The sequence below is a fragment of the Scyliorhinus torazame genome, chromosome 3 (assembly GCF_047496885.1).
Source record: "Scyliorhinus torazame isolate Kashiwa2021f chromosome 3, sScyTor2.1, whole genome shotgun sequence".
Lineage (NCBI taxonomy): Eukaryota > Metazoa > Chordata > Chondrichthyes > Carcharhiniformes > Scyliorhinidae > Scyliorhinus > Scyliorhinus torazame.
The window spans coordinates 18,065,362-18,087,145 of NC_092709.1; positions in this window are offsets into that span (position 1 = coordinate 18,065,362).

Genomic DNA, 21,784 nt, shown 5'->3' on the forward strand with positions numbered 1-21,784 from the left:
TCTGCACTGCATTGCCAAGAGACAACCAGTTTCTCGACTGAGCCAAGAGTGGAGACCTATTTCGTGCCGTGGTTATGGGCCACGAGTTCAAAGTTCAAATCGAGGACCTGAGATCAGTTTTTCTTTTAAATCCAGCTCACAGCAACAATCGATCGTAACCATGCCATTTTCTGCTCAAATCATATTGCCCCAATTCCTCCTGGAACATAGACATGCATTGGGTGAAATGCCAAACAGAGAGTGGGCACAAAATGTCCTGTACCACACATTCACTGGATTCAGCACTGCTAACAGTGCCGGCAGTCTGCATCATCTACATGATTCCCCGCAGCAACCCACCGACACTCCTTCGACAGCACCTTACAAAATACACAACCTGTACCACTGAGAGGAACAAGGGCAGCAGCCACATGGGAATACGACCATCTGCAAGGTCCCCTCGAGGCCACACCCACCATCCTGACTTGGAACTATGTCAGGGTTTTTCTTTTTTTTAATATAAATTTAGAATACCCAATTGTTACTTTGTTACCAATTAAGGGGCAATTTAGCGTGGCCAATCCACCTAACCTGCACATCTTTGAGTTGTGGGGGTGAAACCCACGCAGACACGCAGAGAATGTGCACACTCCACACGGACAGTGACCCGGGGCCGGGATTTGAACCCGGGTCCTCAGCGCCATAGTCCCAGTGCTATCCACTGCGCCACGTGCCACCCGTCAGGGTGTTTCTAACTCAGGGTGGCGATCCGTGGGTGGGTCGCAGGTGGCTGTCGGGAGGATCGAGGAGCCATCGGTTATGGGAAGAAGTGCCCAACTGCCCCGACTGTTTTCAAAGAATGCTGCCGTGGGCAGTCCCAAATTGGCTGCGGCGTTCGGGGGGATGGGGTGGCGCGAGGCTGGCCCGTGTGCTGGTCACTGCCCCGGGGGTGGCAGACAGGGGCTGGCGGGTGGCCAGGTGGGCGCGCGCTGCTAATGGTGGTGGCCCTAGCTTGGAGCTCCACTCAAAGGAGGCCAGTCAATACGGCAGACACAGTCATCACTTTGTGTCACCAATCTCTGGAAACAAGTGCTTCTCGTGAGAATGGAGAAGGAGATGACTTGGATGTTTGGATAGGGCAATGCAGTGGAAACAGTGAGAAATATTGTGACATTGAGTGTGTTTGACCAGTTACTTCATCTCGTCTAAAGTCATAGTTTGTAAATTAACAACAAGATTGTACTTTTTTCTGTACTTGTTTAAATTCCGAAAGAAATGGGAATATATTTAAAACAACATTTTAGTGTAAATGTAAGGATGTTCAACTGAAATTGCTTTAATTTTCAGGAGTTAAAAAGTCATAAACTTGGAAAAGGTTGGTAGTGGAAATAAAGATTCAAAGTCATAAAGAATACCGGCTGCGACCGGCCTTTAAATACAAACGATGAAATCTTCTCGCCAGAAGCGGCAGAGAGAAGGTCACATGCCCGGCAGGTAAGCTGACGCCACGCGCTCTGTACGTCCTTGCTTGGGGCGGAGGTCACGAGGAGAGATTCCTCCATTTTGTAGATGCCAGCAAGCAAGCAACGGGACTGTGTGAAGAACTGAAGATGGATCAATTTGTAACAATGAAACGAGAACCAGAGACACAAACAATCCAGGATCTCACAACTGATTCTGCTGGAGAGAGCTTGTCAGGAGAGTCCCAGTCAGGGTAATTCAGTGCTGGTATTAGCTCTATACAGAGCTCTCGGGCCTCTGGTGGACAACCCATTAAGAAGAAACTGAAATCGGGTACAAAGTTGTATAAAGATGATTTCTTGAGGCATGAGTTTATTAATTGTGCTAATACAAAGCAGGGTGCAAAGCCCATGTATGTTATATGCAGGGAAGTACTGGCAAATGAAAGTTTAAAACCCTCAAAACGTCAAAGGCATTTAAAGACTAAGCATGAAGAGTTTGAGGATAGATTTTTTTCAAAGGATGCAGCAAGAACTTAAATCATCAGCTGACGTACTTAGAAGAAATGTAACATTGAATAACAAAGCGAGTGAGATCGGGCGGACCAAGCAGGCTCACCTTCCGCATTCAAGGTAAGAGACAATGATGTGTTGCGAAGGTCAGCCGGCGTCAGTCACGAAGGTCGGCTGGCATGGACCATGTTGGCAAAAGTGGGTCCCTGGAAAAAAAGTTTGAAAAACCACTGAACTGTATCACCGTTCCTTCACAGTTGCTGGGTCAAAATCCTGGAACTCCCTGCCTAACAGAACAATTGGTGTACCTGTACCACATACACAGCATCGATTCAAGAAGGCAGCTCATCACCACCTTCTCAAGGACAATTAGTGATGGGCAATAAATGCAGACCAAGCCAATCCACCCCCATCCTATGACTGAATTTTTAAAAACACCTATGTTATATTTGCCCCAATCAATATAGAGTCCCACTGAGGTCAATGCAATAAGTTGGCAATTCTTTTTCAATTGCAGTTTCATATGCACAGATTTAAACCAAATTGGTAAAATGTCTAAATGTAAAAGTGAAATTGTGATCAAACTTTATACAAGACAGTTTCTAGATCTCTTTTTCAATTTATTTTCAGCGCAGTCCGCGGTTTCTGTTTGGTTCACTTCAATCGATGCTGTTTCACACTTGCGATTTTAAAGCAGACATCAGATTGGTTTGTGAGGAGTAGGAGGGCCTGATTTTTCTTTTGCAAAGGCAAAATTCTTGTTCAACATTTTGTTGCAGTTTTTTACATTCTTCCTCCCAGTTCTGATGAAGAGTCAATAGTCTCGAAACGTGAACTGTTTCCCTCCTGATACATTTTTGGGGGTTGGGTGGGACTTGCATCGTTGGATGAGGTCGCCGTGATCAGTGGGGGTGACGTCACGAAGGGATTAAAACAGAAGAGTGAGAAATTTCAATCTGAAACATTGTGGTGGGCATGGGAATGTTGGGGGGCAGAGTGTTGTGGAGGTAAGAAGGTGGCTAGACAAAGAACAAAAAACAATGCAGCACAGGCACAGACCCTTCAGCCCTCCAAGCCTGGATATGATATCACCCTTGGCCAAAATCTTAAAGAACAAAGAACAATACAGCGCAGGAACAGAAAAAGACTGGGGCCAGGGTTTTACATCCTTGTCATGGTGTGCCTTCTCCAGGTGGAGGCAGTGAGCCATTTAAATGACCGTTTATTACTGCCGAGCGGGAAGTGCGGTCAAATCCTGGCCAGGGTAATGGGCGAGGGAGACTGGGGGGGGCGTGATTTACCGGCTGTTCACGCCGGTGGGAAATTCCAGTCGCAGGCGGGCCGCGGGGTGGTCAGTAAATCCCGCCCTGGGTGAGGGTTACGCTTTGGCTGCAGCGTTTCGGATAAGCTGGTGTTACTGGAGGGTGGAATGTGGTTCCAGACAGCTTGGGAATAGGGGGGTCTGAAGGCAAAGAGGGCGTGGAGAAGGACTTCAGCAATGTGTTTGCCGACATGATAAACTACAAGATAATCAGTTTTTAATTAGTTAACAACAGGAGGATGCCGCTGCATTTCAAATTATATGCCTTGTGATCTTTTACATCCACCTGAACTGGCAGATGGGCCCTCGGGGGACTTGCTCGCACACAATCCCGTTCAGCAGCACTATCCTGGCGGAGGTGAGGTCTTATGAGAGAGACTCAAAACAGAAGCCCCGTGACTGCCCATTCAGGTGGACATTAAAGATCCTGAGGCGGACCTCCGGATGCGGCTATGCAGAGCTAAGTCGCATGTTCGGCAGCTCCCGCTTGGAACGGACTTTTGGGCTCTTTTACAGGGCCCCCAATGGCATTTTTCCGACATTTCCCGGTGTGGGAAGAAGACTGCAACATTCCCCTGACAGTGTCCCCCAGGAATGGTATGTCTCTTGGTTACCAGACCCGGCAGAAACAGTGAAAGATTTGGCTGGAGCTGCGGGAAAGACAAAAGCCTCTTCCAGCATGCAGGCGGCGGAAGGGCAAGCTTAAAGGCTTCAAGCTGACTTGAGGGCCTGTATTAAAGGTGAATTCTAGCAGCAGAGGGAACAACTGTGAAAGGATCTCACCAAGGCCATTGAAGAAGCGGGAACGAGGCTTCCGGTGGCGGCCATGGAGGAGTAGGTCGCGCATTCGGCAGCTCCCGTCTGGAACGGACTCTCAGACCTTTTTCAGGAGTTCCCACAGACTTTTTGGGGCAGATTGGTGAAGCGAACACTGCCAAAAGGATTCCCTCTCAAGACTTCCGGTTGTGGCTATGCGGAGCTAAGTCGCACATTCGGCGGCTCCTGCAAAAACTGACTTTTGGGCTCTTTTCAGGGCCCCCAACGGTACTTTTTCGACGTTTCCCGGTGTGGGAAGGAGTTAATAACAGCTCCCCATCAGTATATGGCTTTAACTAGGAGCGGGGCGACAAAAAAGGTGGTGGTGGACCCGAAGAAGGGAGGGAAGAAGGACAAAATGGCGGCGGGTGGAGACCAGGCAACGTGGAGGCAGTGGGCGGAGGAGCAACAGGAGGGTATCCAGCGCTGCCTCAGAGAGATTAAAACGGCCTTTGCATTGTTTTGAGTTTCTTTTTCTCTGTGTTTTTCTCTTTCAGGTTGGGGAGGGTGGATGGGGCGGGTTGGGCACTGTTTTGGTTGGTGGCGGGGCCTGGTAGGTAGAGAGGGCGGGCTTTTTTCCCGCGCCGAAGACTGCGGGGGTGGGGGGGGGGCTGGTGCGGGGAAGCGAGGGTTGTTTCCCGCGCTTAGAACAAAGGGGGGAGGGGGAGAGCCTGTGGATGGGGAGTGGGAAAGGAGGGTGTGCCACACAATGGGAGGATTCGAAGGGGAGGCGGGAGTGGCCGGGTTCAGCAGGAGTCAGCTGACTTGCAGAAGTGCAATGGGGGGAGTAAACCAGCTAGGATGGGTCCTAGCCCGGGGGGGGGGGGGGGGTGGGGGGGAGATCGAGTTGCTGCTGCTAAGGTCAAGGAGGAGCTGGAGCGAGTGAGGGGGGGGGTCGAGACGGGGGTATGCCGCTGTGGGGAACGGGCCGGGTGTGGGGTCGGGCGCGTGGCTGGCCGAGGAGGGGTCATGACTAGTCAGCGGGGGAGGGGGGGCGGGTAGCCCCCTGATCCGGCTGATAACCTGGAATGTAAGGGGACTGAATGGGCCGGTTAAGCAGGCCCGCGTGTTCGCGCACCTGAAGGGGCTCAAGGCCGATGTGGTTATGCTCCAGGAGGCACACCTGAAGGTGGCAGACCAGGTAAGACTGAGGAAAGGGTGGGTAGGTCAGGTGTTTCACTCGGGGCTAGATGCCAAAAATCGAGGGGTGGCGATCTTGGTGGGAAAGAAGGTGTCATTCGAGGCATCAAGCATTGTGGCAGATAATGGCGGGAGGTACATAATGGTAAGTGGTAAGTTGCAGGGAGAGAGGGTGGTACTGGTCAATGTGTATGCTCCGAACTGGGACGATGCGGGTTTTATGCGGCGTATGTTGGGTCGGATCCCTGACTTGGAAGTGGGGGGCCTGATAATGGGGGGAGACTTTAATATGGTGTTGGATCCGACACTGGATCGCTCCAGGTCTAGGACGGGTAGGAAACCGGCGGCGGCTAGAGTGCTGAGGGGATTTATGGACCAAATGGGAGAGGTGGACCCTTGGAGATTTGCAAGGCCGGGGGCTAGGGAATTTTCATTCTTCTCACATGTCCATAAGGCTTATTCTCGAATCGACTGTTTCATTTTGAGTCGGGCGCTGATAGCGAGAGTAGAGGATACCGAGTATTCGGCAATAGCCATTTCGGACCACGCCCCGCATTGGGTGGATTTGGAAATGGGGGAGGAGAGGGACCAGCGCCCGATGTGGCACTTGGGGGTGGGGCTGTTGGCGGACGAGGAGGTGAGCGAGCGGGTCCGAGGACGTATAGAGAGGTACTATACGACAACGGGGAGGTCCAAATGGGGATGGTATGGGAGGCACTGAAGGCGGTGGTGAGGGGAGAGCTGATCTCCATTAGGGCCCACAAGGAGCGGAGGGAGCGGGGGAGAGAGAGAGGCTGCTGGGGGAGATGGTGAGGGTAGACAGGAGGTATGCGGAAGAGCCTGAGGAAGGATTGTTGAGGAAGAGGGGCAGCCTCCAGGGCGAATTCGACCTGGTGACCATCAGGAAGGCGGAGGTGCAGTGGAAGAAGGCCCAGGGGGTGGTCTACGAGTATGGGGAAAAGGCAAGCCGGATGCTGGCGCATCAGCTTCGTAAGTGGGACGCAGCTAGGGAGACCGGGGGAGTTAAGGACAGGGGAGGGAGCGTGGTGCGGAGTGGGGTTGGCATCAATGGGGTCTTCAGGGACTTTTACGAGGAATTGTACCGATCCGAGCCCCCACGGGAGGAGGGAGGGATGGGCCGTTTCCTGGACCAATGGAGGTTTCCAAAGGTGGAAGAGGGACTGGTGGTAGGACTGGGGGCCCCGATTGGGCTGGAGGAGCTGATCAAAGGGATAGGAAGCACGCAGGTGGGGAAGGCACCGGGGCTGGACGGTTTCCCCGTCGAGTTCTATAAAAAATATATGGACCTGTTGGGCCCGCTGTTAGTTAGGACCTTTAATGAGGCAAGGGAGGGGGGGGCTTTACCCCCTTTGATGTCCCGGCACTGATCTCCTTGATCCTGAAGCGGGACAAGGATCCCCTGCAATGTGGGTCTTACAGACCGATTTCCTTGCTAAATGTAGATGCCAAGGTGCTGGCGAAGGTCTTAGCCACGAGGATTGAGGATTGTGTGCCACAGATCATCCATGAAGACCAGACGGGGTTTGTGAAGGGGAGGCAGTTGAACGCGAATGTGTGGAGGCTTTTGAACGTTATCATGATGCCGGCGAGGGAGGGGGAGGTGGAGATAGTGGTGGCGATGGACGCTGAGAAAGCCTTCGATAGGGTAGAGTGGGGGTATCTGTGGGAGGTGCTGAAGAGGTTCGGGTTTGGGAGGGGTTTGTCAGGTGTGTTAGGCTGTTGTATGAGGTCCCGATGGCAAGTGTGGCCACAAATAGAAGGAGGTCTGAGTACTTTCGGTTGCACCGAGGGACGAGACAGGGGTGTCCCCTGACCCCCTGCTCTTCGCACTGGCGATTGAATCCCTGGCTATGGCACTGAGAGAGTCGAGGAACTGGAGGGGGTTGGTGCGGGGTGGGGAGGAGCATAGGGTGTCGCTTTATGCGGACGACCTGCTGCTGTATGTGGCTGACCCGGTGGGAGGAATGCCAGAGGTAATGAGGATCCTTCGGGAATTCGGGGACTTTTCGGGGTACAAGCTCAATATGGGGAAGAGCGAGCTGTTCGTAGTCCAGCTAGGGGACCAGGAGAGGGGGATTGGCGAGCTCCTACTAAAAAGGGCAGAGAGGAGCTTCAGATATTTGGGGGTCCAGGTGGCCAGGAACTGGGGGGCCCTGCATAGGCTTAACTTTACAAGGCTGGTGGAGAAAATGGAGGAGGAGTTCAAGAGGTGGGACGCGTTGCCGCTGTCCTTGGCAGGTAGGGTGCAGTCAATCAATATGACGGTGCTCCCAAGGTTTTTGTTCCTGTTCCAATGCCTCCCCGTGTTTATCCCGAAGGCTTTTTTCAGGCGGGTTAACAGGAGTATAATGGGGTTTGTGTGGGCGCGAGGGACTCCGAGGGTGAGAAGAGTGTTCCTGGAGCGGAGTAGAGATAGGGGGGGGGGCTGGCGCTGCCCAACCTCTGTGGGCCGCCAATGCGATGATGGTGCGCAAGTGGGTGATGGAGGGAGAGGCGGCTGCATGGAAGAGGCTGGAGACGATGTCCTGTGTGGGTATGAGTCTGGGACGCTGGCAACGGCGCCGCTGCCGCTCCCTCCAAGGAGGTATACCACGAGCCCAGTGGTGGTGGCGGCCCTCAAAATTTGGGGGCAGTGGAGGCGGCATAAGGGGGAAGTTGGGGCCTCGGCGTGGACCCCATTACGGGGGAACCACCAGTTCGCCCCTGGAAAAACAGATGGAGGGTTTTCTGGGGTAGCACAGGGCAGGGATATGAAAGTTGGGGGACCTATTTGTGGACGGGAAGTTCGCGAGCTTGGATGAGCTGGAGGAGAAGTACGGGCTCCCCCCCCCGGGGAACACCTTCAGGTACTTACAGGTGAGGGCGTTTGCCAGACGGCAAGTGGTGGAATTCCCGCGGCTACGGCCACACACAGTACAGGACAGGGTGCTCTCGGGGGGGGTGGGTGGGAGTAGGGAAGATCTTGGAAACTTACCAGGTGATGCAGGAGGAGGAGCAGGCCTCGGTGGTGGAGTTGAAAGGTAAGTGGGAGGAGGAGTTGGGAGAGGAGATCGAAGAGGGGACGTGGGCAGATGCCCTAGGGAGGGTGAACTCTTCCTCTTCGTGCGCGAGGCTCAGCCTCATACAGTTTAAGGTGCTGCACAGGGCACACATGGCCGGGACAAGGATGAGCAGGTTCTTTGGGGGTGAGGACAGGTGTGTTAGGTGCTCAGGGAGCCCAGCAAATCACACCCATATGTTCTGGGCATGCCCAGCGCTGGAGGATCTTTGGAAGGACTTAGCGAGGACGGTGTCGAGGGTGGTAGGATCCAGGGTTAAACCGGGCTGGGGGCTCGCAATATTTGGGGTGGCAGAGGAGCCGGGAGTGCAGGAGGCGAAAGAGGTCGGAATTCTGGCCTTTGCGTCCCTGGTAGCCCGGCGAAGGATTCTCCTTCAGTGGAAAGATGTGAGGCCCCCAAGTGTGGAATCCTGGATCAGCGATATGGCAGGGTTCATTAAATTGGAGAGGGTGAAATTCGCCTTGAGAGGGTCGGTACAAGGGTTCTTTAGGCAGTGGCAACCGTTCTTAGACTTTCTGGCAGAACGATAGACATTGGTCAATGGCAGCAGCAGCTCGGGGGGGGGGGGGTTTACTTTATTTTTGTTTATGTTATTTACACTGGAGGGTCTGAGGGGGTGTATACACCTGTTGCGTTAAGTCGGGGTGTTAATGTTAATTTATTATTTATGTACGGGGGGGAGGGGTTTGGGGGGTTTATTTTTTTTAAAAAAAGATCCTGAGGCGCTGTTCAACGAAAAGCATTGGAGTTCTCCCTGATGTCCTGACCAATATTTAGCCATCAACCAACATTACTGAAAGCATATCATTTTGTCACAATCGCCATAACGCTGATTGTGGGATCTTACTGTGCACAAATTGGCTGCTGCGTTTCCCACGATTGCGACAGGGACAATACGTCAAAAGTGCTTCATTGGCTTTAAAGTGCTTTGGAGTGTTGGATGTGTTTGTGAAAGGTTTTACACAGATTCAGGTAGTTCTTTTTTCTCGTTGGGGTTAGAGAGAGAGAACACAGTTGGTAATGCAGCCCTTCGGAAAGTCACATTCTGTTGGGTCTAAAATTGAGCACAAAATCAATACTGCTGTGTATCCTCACAATAAAAAGCAATTGTGCTATGGCTTGGAAATTCTCTCTGTGAGCCCATTAAGTTGAATATTAATAAGGCTGCATTTCCAACAGGCGAAACACTCTAGTAACTTCTGTAATTAATCGTTGCATATTAATAATGCATTTTAAAATTAAGATGCTTTGTGTCACGGAAGGCCCAACACCTAGCTCCTGGGTTGCATTTCTTCTCCAAGCTCCCAGGTTTATTGATTATGGTTGCTGCTCCTGATTTCTGTTCACTGAATCCCTGTTCTAAATTATATTATCGTGGGACGGGCGAGATCGCAGCCGCAAAGGCCCACACAATCAAATAGCCCACCACCGCACATGTAGAGTGTCTTCCAAATGCACCCAGGATGGGTCATCTCCAGAAGATTATGGGAGAAAATTGGCAAGAATAACAACAGCAATTAATATTTATATGGTACCTTTTAAATAACAAAACATGCTAAGGTGCTTCCTGGGAGCATTCTCAAACAAATATTTGATACTGAGCCACAAATAAGCTGATATTGGCCGAGATTCCTTGGCCTCCCTGTGACGTGTTTCCTGGTAGCAGGAGGTGGCCCGCCATTGACTGGTGGTGGGATCTCCTGGTCCCGCCGGTGTCAATGGGATTTCCCATTGAATCCACCCCACATCGCCAGGAAAGCCGGGTGTGAGAATGCGCCAATGACAGGACCAGATGATCCCACCAGCGTGAACAGCCAGAAGATCCCGCCCTTTAAGTCAGGTGACTTAAAGCTTGTCCAAAGAGACAAGTTTTGAGGAGAGCCTTAAATGAGAAAAGCGAGGTAGAGAGGCGGAGAGGTGCAGGGAGGGAATTCCAGAGCGTGGTGCCTACACAACTCAAGACACAACCACCAATGATAGAACCATTACAATCAATAACGCTCAAAAGGCCAGAATTAGAGGAGCACAGATATCTCAGAGGGTTGGGGGCTGAAAGAGGTTACAGAGATAGGGAGGGGGCAAGGCCATGGGTGTATTTGAGAACAGTGGTGGAATCTAGATCTTCGTTTGCAGGAGACAATTTCAAACTTTGAAAGTATTGCAAACTGTGGAGAGGACAGTGGCATGTGAGTGGCGCTTTAAGAAAGGTTTTTGTCTTATCACATGACTTCAGTGTTGTCATTGTGTGGGTGGAGCTGGGCTGTGGCTCTGTGAGCTGATTTTGTTTTTGCTTTCACATTTGACTGCTGTCGACTCAGGGAGAAAGAAGTATTTTGTTCCTGTCTCTCTATTTTCATTTTAATTATCTGTTCAAGTAAAAATCACCTTGGTGGTGGCTTTAGATATAGTTTGCTTTCTGGAAGGGTTTAAACCTGTTGGTGAGACGGGGTCAGAATCTCAGGGAAAGTCAGTCTTATTGAAGTGAAAATGCAGAGTGCCGGGCCACGCCCTCGATTGGATTGAAATGAAAAAAAATGAAAATCGCTTATTGTCACAAGTAGGCTTCAAATGAAGTTACTGTGAAAAGCCCCTAGAGGACTGGTTTGACCCAGCGACAGTGAAGGAAGGGCGATATATCTCCAAGTCAGGATGACGTGAGGCTTGGAGGGGAAGTTACAGGTGATGGTGTTCCCATACCTCTGCTGTCCCTGTCTTCTATGTGGTAGATGTTGTAGATTTAGAAACTGCTGTCAAGCGAGCCCCAGTGAGTTCATGCAGTGCATCTTGTAGAACAGATGATACGCACTTCTGCCACTGTGCGTCGCTTGTGGAGGGCTGAATGCTTCAGTTGGTGGATAAAGTGCTGATAAAGAGAATTGCTTTGTCCTGGATGGTGTTGAGCTTATTTAGTGTTTTTAGAGCTGCACTCATCCAGGCAAATGGAGAGTATTCCATCACACTCCTGACTTGTGCCTTGTAAATGGTAGACAGGCTTTGGGTGATCAGGATGTGAGTTACTCGCTGTAGAATTCCCAGTTTCTGACCTGCTCTTGCAGCTGGTCCATTCAACCTCTGGTCAATGGAAACCCCTAGGATGTTGATGATGGGGATTCAGCCATGGTAACACCATTGAATGTTAAGGGGAGACTTTTAGATCCGCTCTGGTTGGAGAGGGTCATTGCCTGGCACTTGTGTGGTGCAAATGTAACTTTTGCCTCAAGCAGTCACTCTGAACCTAATTTTATACTGTTATGGGCCAGGGTTTAGAGAACCCCAAAGTGTATCATGGAGTTCACCTGACCCACAACTTTTAATAGATTGTGGTATGGGGAGCACACGGTCCACTCTACAGGTGTGGAACAGCAGAAATGGAAAAGTATTTTTTAAAGCAAAACAATGTTTATTCTATGAACTCAAGTTAACCTTTTGAAAACATACAGTGAACATCTTTGCAACCATTAAATCAAATATAACCCCCAAAGAATACAACACTACGTAATCCTTAAGCTGTTCTTTTAACACTCATAAGACTTAAAACACCTTTTACCAGAAGCACATCAAGTTAAAGTCACTACTTGTTATTAGTTTTAAATCACCAGGATCGATTTTCGGTCTTTAGATTACAGAGAGAGATTCATACACCTTCTGGCTGTGACTGCAGCTATCCAGCTTTGAAAACAAAACTAAAACATACCCTGCAGCAAACAGCCTAAAACAAAAGTAAAAAGCTGACAGACAGCCGAGCTCCACCCACTCTCTGACATCATTGCAGTAATAAACACCCATTTCTTAAAGGTACTCTCACTACAGATACTTATATACACACTCATTTATAAACACCCATTTCTTAAAGATACTCTCACATAACAATACCCAAACCTAAATCTAATCCAGGAAACCTTTGCTCTCAATTGGGTTCTTTTTGAGACCTCATTCCATCAAAATGTCATAATGTCACTGTCCACATCAAAGCTATGGGCTGGCAAATGGGATTAGGTAGGTAGGTCCAGTGTTGGTGCAGATTCAATGGGCTGAAGGGCTTCTTCTGCACTGTACCCTAGCTGGAAACCTCACATCAGTTTGTACCTTCATTGGTCCAAGCTTAAGCCAATTTGTTGAAAGACACTGTTGTCACAAGTCACAATCTATCCAATCATTGGTTAAAGCAACTCAGGAGGCAACAAATGGTGAGCCATCTTTCCATTGGCCTATTGGTTGACAATGGGCAGAAAATCTGCGAATCAACAGTCCTCTCTTTTGATTGGGCATCTGTTGATTCCGTGAGTGTGGGCAGGGTTGTAAGCGAGCTTTAATTAGGATGAATGGAGCTTATTCCAGTAAATGGGCAGGGATGAGTTCAATGAACCAGAGAATCATGTGGGGTTGCAGTTTGGTCAGGGACATAAGACCTCATCCACAGACTATGGGCGGGATTCTCCGATTGCCGACGCTGTAATCGCATTCGGCGATCGGCCGGAGAATCCGTTTTTATGCCAAAATCTGGGGATGCTCTGCCCCCTCAAAAATGGCGTACTCCAGGAGTATGTCCCATGCCGTTGGGATGGCCTTAGGACGTCACCTGAGGCCCTCCCCCGATGCTCCGCATCCGATGGGCCGACTTCCCGACGTTGTCGGTCGCGGGTGCTCTCAATGTTCATGAACCTGGCGTGGTGTTTGCGGACTGTGTCCAGCGCCGACACTGTCAGGGCGGGGATGCCGTTCTGCTGGCAGGGGGGGCTTCAGTGTGCGCTGGGGGGGCTGGTGGGGAAGGGGGTGGTCCGGGGTGGCGAGGGGGATTACAGGGGGGCACTATCTGGCAGGCCAGGCCCGTGCGTGGCCAGCGCCATGCTGTACGGCGCGGCCGCCGCAGGCCACCACCGTGCACATACGCGGCCAAGGTCCCAAGCCATTCTGCGCCCATATCTGCAGGGAATGCCGGGGGCTTTACGCTGCATGGCTGCTAGCCCCCCACCAAGCGGAGCATCAGTGCGGGTGCAGTGGCGACTTTTTGATCGTAAGACCAGACACTTCCTCCAGACATAGCGGGAAAATCGGAGAATGCAGCCCCGTGTCTTTACATGGAGATGAATGGTCACCCTACCATGCAAGAATGTTACATGGAATCACAGATGCTTAATGTGACAAATGTTGCCTGAATTATATCTAATGCTGAGGGGTGGGGGGGGGGAAGAAATTAACATGGATTGCCTTGCCCCAGCCCAGGCAAATTCATCTCTAGTCCATTAAACTCACCGGCACAGATAACTGTGCGATAGTAAGCAATAGAGGGAAAGGTGGGGGTAAAACATGAAAAATAATATAGTAATCATTCTGCTGTGCTATATAAATTGCCAGGAGTATTTCATCCAATCTGTAATCCAAGTGATCACGTGTAAAATAAGTCAGGATCTTCTGCAGCACAATGCAGTCACTGGTTAAACAAATTGCTTTCAGTCCTATTCCTCCTCCCAATGGGCAAGAAATCAGAACAATGACATGCTCTGCTTCACTGATTCCAGGGTGGAAGGAGGAATGGAAAATCTTTGACGTTTGTTGAAATGTAATGCTTTTGGTTTGAGATACAGAAAAGTGCCATTGTGGACACAAAGATAAGCAGAAAGCACTGAACTGTGGAGCTATTAATTAATGTTGCCGTCTCTTGTACAAACTGAGATGAAAGCTCGCGAGGCCATCACATTCTTTGCGTCGGATATATCTTTCAATGTTCCCTTCATGTTCAATACAAATTTCTTTTTTGACCGCCCGTGTCCAGAGACATGCGAGGAAGACAAAGCGCACACTCAGGTCTGCGTTTGTCGCCATATTTTTACTGGAATTGTGGTGATATGCGTCATTGTAAATACACAAGGGGTTAATGTAAATACACTCTGACTAAGTAAACACTAGAGGGAGCACCAGAGGCGTCATGACATGCAGACATACAGCTAATGAACACATAGAATAGGACACGACCAATGGGCAGTCAAGACACCCAGAGATGACATTACCACAAGGGGGCATTACACAACCCATATAAAAGGACAGGGCACACATAAGACCATAAGACATAGGAGCGGAAGTAAGACCATTCGGCCCATCGAGTCCACTCCGCCATTCAATCATGGCTGATTTCAACTCCATTTACCCGCTCTCTCTCCATAGCCCTTAATTCCTCGAGAAATCAAGAATTTATCAACTTCTGTCTTAAAGACACTCAACGTCCCGGCCTCCACCGCCCTCTGTGGCAATGAATTCCACAGACCCACCACTCTCTGGCTGAAGAAATTTCTCCTCATCTCTGTTCTAAAGTGACTCCCTTTTATTCTAAGGCTGTGCCCCCGGGTCCTAGTCTCCCCTGCTAATGGAAACAACTTCCCTACATCCACCCTATCTAAGCCATTCATTATCTTGTAAGTTTCTATTAGATCTCCCCTCAACCTCCTAAACTCCAATGAATATAATCCCAGGATCCTCAGACGTTCATCATATGTTAGGCCTACCATTCCTGGGATCATCCGTGTGAATCTCCGCTGGACCCGCTCCAGTGCCAGTATGTCCTTCCTGAGGTGTGGGGCCCAAAATTGCTCACAGTATTCTAAATGGGGCCTAACTAATGCTTTATAAAACTTCAGAAGTACATCCCTGCTTTTATATTCCAAGCCTCTTGAGATGAATGACAACATTGCATTTGCTTCCTTAATTACGGACTCAACCTGCAAGTTTACCTTTAGAGAATCCTGGACTAGGACTCCCAAGTCCCTTTGCACTTCAGCATTATGAATTTTGTCACCGTTTAGAAAATAGTCCATGCCTCTATTCTTTTTTCCAAAGTGCAAGACCTCGCACTTGCCCATGTTGAATTTCATCAGCCATTTCTTGGACCACTCTCCTAAACTGTCTAAATCTTTCTGCAGCCTCCCCACCTCCTCCATACTACCTGCCCCTCCACCTATCTTTGTATCATCGGCAAACTTAGCCAGAATGCCCCCAGTCCCGTCATCTAGATCGTTAATATATAAAGAGAACAGCTGTGGCCCCAACACTGAACCCTGCGGGACACCACTCGTCACCGGTTGCCATTCCGAAAAAGAACCTTTTATCCCAACTCTCTGCCTTCTGCCTGACAGCCAATCATCAATCCATGTTAGTACCTTGCCTCGAATACCATGGGCCCTTATTTTACTCAGCAGTCTCCCGTGAGGCACCTTATCAAAGGCCTTTTGGAAGTCAAGATAGATAACATTCATTGGCTCTCCTTGGTCTAACCTATTTGTTATCTCTTCAAAGAACTCTAACAGGTTTGTCAGGCACGACCTCCCCTTACTAAATCCATGCTGACTTGTCCTAATCTGACCCTGCACTTCCAAGAATTTAGAAATCTCATCCTTAACAATGGATTCTAGAATCTTGCCAACAACCGAGGTTAGGCTAATTGGCCTATAATTTTCCATCTTTTTCCTTGTTCCCTTCTTGAACCGGGGGGTTACAACAGCGATTTTCCAATCCTCTGGGACTTTCCCGGACTCCAGTGACTTTTGAGAGATCATAACTAACGCCTCCACTATTTCTTCAGCTATCTCCTTTAGAACTCTAGGATGTAGTCCACCTGGGCCCGGAGATTTATCAATTTTTAGACCTCTTAGTTTCTCTAGCACTTTCTCCTTTGTGATGGCTACCATATTCAACTCTGCCCCCTGACTCTCCGGAATTGTTGGGATATTACTCTTGTCTTCTACTGTGAAGACTGACGCAAAGTACTTATTTAGTTCCTCAGCTATTTCCTTGTCTCCCATCACAAAATTACCAGCGTCATTTTGGAGCGGCCCAATGTCAACCTTTGCCTCCCGTTTGTTTTTAATGTATTTAAAGAAACTTTTACTATCATTCCTAATGTTACTGGCTAGCCTACCTTCATATTTGATCCTCGCTTTCCTTATTTCTCTCTTTGTTATCCTCTGTTTGTTTTTGTAGCCTTCCCAATCTTCTGACTTCCCACTACTCTTTGCCACATTATAGGCTTTCTCTTTTGCTTTGATGCATTCCCTAACTTCCTTTGTCAGCCATGGCTGCCTAATCCCCCCTCTGATAATCTTTCTGTTCTTTGGGATGGACCTCTGCACTGTGTCCTCAATTACTCCCAGAAACTCCTGCCATTGATGTTCTACTGTCTTTCCCACTAGGCTCTGCTCCCAGTCGATTTTCGTCAGTTCCTCCCTCATGCCCCTGTAGTTACCTTTATTTAACTGTCACACCTTTACATCTGATTCTACCTTCTTTCTTTCAAATTGGAGATTGAATTCTACCATATTATGATCACTGCCTCCTAAGTGCTCCCTTACTTTAAGATCTTTAATCAAGTCTGGCTCATTACATAACACTAAGTCCAGAATGGCCTGTTCCCTCGTGGGCTCCATCACAAGCTGTTCCAAAAAGCCCTCCTGTAAACATTCAATGAATTCCCTTTCCTTGGGTCCACTGGCAGCATTATTTACCCAGTCCACCTGCATATTGAAGTCCCCCATGATCACTGTGACCTTGCCTTTCTGACATGCACTTTCTATTTTGTGGTGCATTTTGTGCCCCCGGTCCTGACCACTGTTAGGAGGCCTGTACATAACTCCCATTATGGTTTTTTTCCTTTGTGGTTCCTCAACTCTACCCACACAGACTCCACATCATCTGACCCTATGTCGTTTAGTGCTATTGATTTAATTTCATTCCTAATTAACAAGGCAACCCCGCCCCCTCTGCCCACCTCCCTGTCTTTTCGATAGGTTGTGAATCCCTGGATGTTTAAATGCCAGTCCTGAACCCCCTGCAACCATGTCTCTGTGATGCCTACCACATCATACCTGCCAGTCACAATCTAGGCCACAAGCTCATCTACCTTGTTCCGTACACTGCGCGCATTTAAATATAGCACCTTTAATTCTCTATTGACCGTCCCTTTTTGTTTTCTTAGTGTGGTGGACCTTGGTTTACTGAGCCTTTCCATACACTGTGTCATATTTTGTGGGATGGGGACTATCGTAACCTCTCCTGAGTTTTGTCTTTTCGTGCTTTTTTGTATTCCTAAGCAGCTACGCTTCCCACTGATTACTTCACCTCTTGGTTCCCTGACTTTCCCTTCCCCCCCAATCTTTAGTTTAAAGTCCTATTGACCACCCTATTTATTCTTTTCGCCAGAACACTGGTCCCAGCTCGGTTCAGGTGGACACCATCCCAACGGTATAGGTCCCCCCTGTCCCAAAACTGATGCCAGTGTCCCATGAAAAGGAACCCCTCTTTCCCCCACCACTCTTTCAGCCACGTGTTAACTTCCCTTATTCTTGCCTCCCTATGCCAATTTGCACGTGGCTTGGGCAGTAATCCGGAGATTATGACCCTTGAGGACCTGTTTTTTTAATTTGAATCCTAGCTCTTTATAATCTCTAAACAGGTCCTCTTTCCTAGACTTGCCTATGTTGTTGGTACCGACATGGACCACAACAACTGGATCCTCCCCCTCACTCTCCAGTATCCTTTCAAGCCAGTCAGAGATGTCCCGCACCCTAGCACCGGGCAGGCAACATACCATGCGGGACTCTTTATCCTGCTCACAAAGGATACTATCTATCCCCCTGATAATAGAATCCCCTACAACTACAACTTGCCTATTTACTCCCTCCCCTTGAATGGCCTGCTGAACCATAGTGCCTTGGTCAGCTGACTCATCCTTCCTGCAGCCCTGTTCGCCATCCACACAGGGAGCAAGTGCCTCATACCTGTTGGACAGAGTCAAGGGCTGAGGCTCCCGAGTTCCTGACTGCTGGTTCCCTTTACCTGCCTGACTCTTTCCACGGGCGACACTTAGAGAGTAGGACAGGGGCAGATCAGAAGCATCACACCAACCACTTGGCTTAGAGCAGACTGGTTAGTTAGACTGAGTTACTACAGCAAGATTAGCAGGAGAGTCAAACTCATAGAGAACTGTGCTAATGATTCAATAAATCACATTGAACTTACTTCAACGTCTGGAGTATCTTTTGGTCAAAGCTGCATCGGGTGCAGCCTGTGTTATCCCAGAGTACATAACACAACAGGAATAGGCCATGAGACTTTCACCAGAGGCTATAGCTTGAGGGGTGCCCCTCCGCATCAAACAGGGAGAACCAGGAGCCTCTGCAGCTCCCGCTGCCCACCAAAGGCATAATGGAGGAACTTGCAGATTGACAATCATCTTGCTTGGCTGCATTATGAACACACCTTAGAATCATCATATATTTTCTGCTCAGGACTCTGGAGTGGGATTTGAACTTTCAGACTCAGTTGCAAAAGTGCCACCAAATTAGTCACAGCATGGAATCTTGAGTCTTCTTGAGAAACCAAGGAGGTCTCAGCAACCGGCTGGAGAGCACTGCCCGTTTTCCAGATGATCTGCCGAACCATAAATCAGTCAGGCAGTGCAAGGCCACCAGCAGGGCATCCCCTAGAATCAGGACCCTAGGGGTTGAGGTCTCAACTAATGACAACTGCTGGCCAATCAGAGGCTGGCAGTTTTTGGGCTCAGCAGGGCCGAATGGGAGACCATTGCTGCTACCGGACAGACAGTCATTGGGCTCCTTAGATCAGGGGGAGAAAAAGAACAATGCAGCACAGGAACAGGCCCTTCTGCCCTCCAAGCCTGTACCGGTCATGATACCTTTGGTGATATGTATCACTGGAAATACACAAGGGGTTAATGTAGGTACACTGCAACTAGGTAAACACTAGAGGGAGCATCATGACACACAGACATTCAATTAATTGGTCAGTAAGATAGGACGCGACCAATGGGCAGTCAAGACACACCCAGAGGTGACACTACCACAAGGGGGCAACCCATATAAAAGGACAGGGCACACATGCTCTTTCTCTTTCCATAGGCGACACAGGGGCAGATCGGAAGCATCACACCCACCGCATGGCTTAGAGCAGACTGGTTAGTTAGATTGAGTTACTATAGCAAGATTAGCAGGAGAGTCTAACTCAAGTAGGTGAATTGTTAACTGTTAAATAAATGTGTTAAACCTACCTCCAAGTCCGAACCTTCCTTTGTCAGAGTATACATCAAGGAAGCAGCTTATGCTACATGAAGAAGCATAACACAACAATACCAACCTTGGCTAAAACCCTCAGCACTTACTTGTGCCGTATCCCTCTAAAAGCAGGCCGTCGGTCAATAACATGGGAGACAGTTAGTTTGTGAGCTGGGGGCCACGGGGAGAGGAGTATAAGGGAGCTCAGCACCAAGGGCAGAAGGAGCCGGCTCCAAGTGGCTCCTATGCTTCCCGATATCCAGTCCCTCGATCAGGCACTGAGTACCTTTGATTATGGGACCCCCACGAAAGTGACAAGCTGATCGCATAGATTACCTGTCATGCACCTCACATGGTGACAGGCCCACCCGCCACTGGGTTAATATAAGTGATAGTGGGAAGAGGACCTGAGTGGTCACTAATTGGCTAATTAAGGGCTTCAATTGGTGGCAGGGCCCTCCTGCCCAGAACTTAATTTAAGCAGAGGCAAGAAGGTACAGGGGTTCCGATACACCAACATCCCATCTAAATACAGGCCCTTCCACCCTCCAAGCTCACCACCAGCGAGAGCACAGGATTCCACCCATAGCTGAAGCTCAGAGATATTTTGTCAGGGTCCATTGTTACGACACCCTGGGCCAGTGCACGGTGAATTCCAACCTCCTCATTTCGATTGCCATTTGAATAGCTCTACCTCTTGCTTTTTGCTGCATCTTCATTTCTTTCTCTTTTTTCTTTTGCATCTCTAATTGTTTCATTTGTAACCAGATTTTAACTAATTTGACTGATTCTTGCCATGAACCAGGCTGTGTTTCTGGCATCTCTTTCAAATTCAAATGCTGAGCAATCGCTTTGGCTACCTCCACCTCCCCAGCTTTAGCCAGCGCCCCTATTTTTAATTTATTTGTCAATTCAATTAGTTTGTCTTTTTGAAGCCCTTTTAAATAAACCAAAGTCAGGTCTTCCACCTGAAGAAAAATCTTAGCAGCTTCTAGAGCCACCCTGTTTTATTGCTACAAACCTGGTGTTTCATTTTAATTGATACTGTAACCCAAACGTTGCTGTCTACAGTTCCAAAGATCCCGAACAAGCCCCCAAAATTATGTTATGACCCCCCTGGGCTAGTGCGGTCAATTCCAGCCCCACTTGACCCACAGCTGCAACACAATTAAAATTAACAAATAATTCTTCGGCAAGTCTTTGGTCTTTGACTGTCCAATAATGGCAGTCACCAGGTTTGTAAATTTAAACACAATTAGTTTTTATTAATTTTTTTCAAAAATTTATTTAATAAGTTTAGAGTACCCAATTCATTTTTTCCAATTAAGGGATGATTTAGCGTGTTCAATCCACCTACCTTGCATATCTTTGGGTTGTGGGGGCGAAACCCACGCAAACACGGGGAGAACGTGCAAACTCCACACGGACAGTGACCCAGAGCCGGGATCGAACCTGGGGCCTCGGCGCCGTGAGACTGCAGTGTTAACCACTGCGCCACCATGCTGCCCCTTTATTAATAACAATATGCAGAAAATACAACTGGTTAACTATTATCTAAATCATAACACCCCCCCCCTCCCCACACCCTTTAACTGGGCCCACCCTCGCTGCACACACAAGGCAAACGCAGAGGGGAAAGAGGAGTGGAAAGAAAACAATAAGCAAAAATGATAAAAGTCTCTTTTCATATAGATGCCTTCCAGTGCACAGTTCTTCAGTCCAGGCCTTCAGTTGGAGGTTTTTTCCTTTCATTTTGTAATGGTGTTCACAGTAAATTCATCAAGGTCTTAAAAAATTCTCTGTAGGTTCAGAACGCAGCAGTTAGGAAGAATTTCGGGGGGGGGGGGGGGGGGGGGGGGTGGTGAGAGAGAGAAAGGGAGTAGTTTCTCTTGCCTTTGAAACATTTGTCTGCCTGCTGCTATGACCTGGTGCCAGCTTTGTCTCAATAAGGGCACGCTTGCCTCTGAGTTAGACAGTTGTAGGTTTAAGTCCCAATTAAGAAATTTGGGCCAAAATCCCGTTGATGCCTCAGTGCAGCACTGAGGGAGTGCTAGATTGTCTGGGGTCCTGACCTTCTGATGTGTTTGCCTGTTCAGGTAAATGAGAAAAGATTCCACAGGGTTATTTGATGAAGGGCGGTGGAATTCTCCTAAGTCCTGGTCGATAACTCTCCCTCAGTCAACCCCTTTAAACAGGGGTTAAGTTGTTAGTTCACCGCATTTTTGTTTGTGGAGGAGGGAGGGGAGCGTGGACGGAGAGGGGGTTTCATGTCCAAAAGCAGCAGCTGCCAGGCGATCTTGAATTGCCCTTGCATCACCTGGAGTCTGGGCTTGCACACCTGTACCAGGAGGTATGTCTTCATCCATAACGCCCTCCTTCAGCTCCTCCATTTCTGGTGGCAAGGCATCTTGCAGGTGA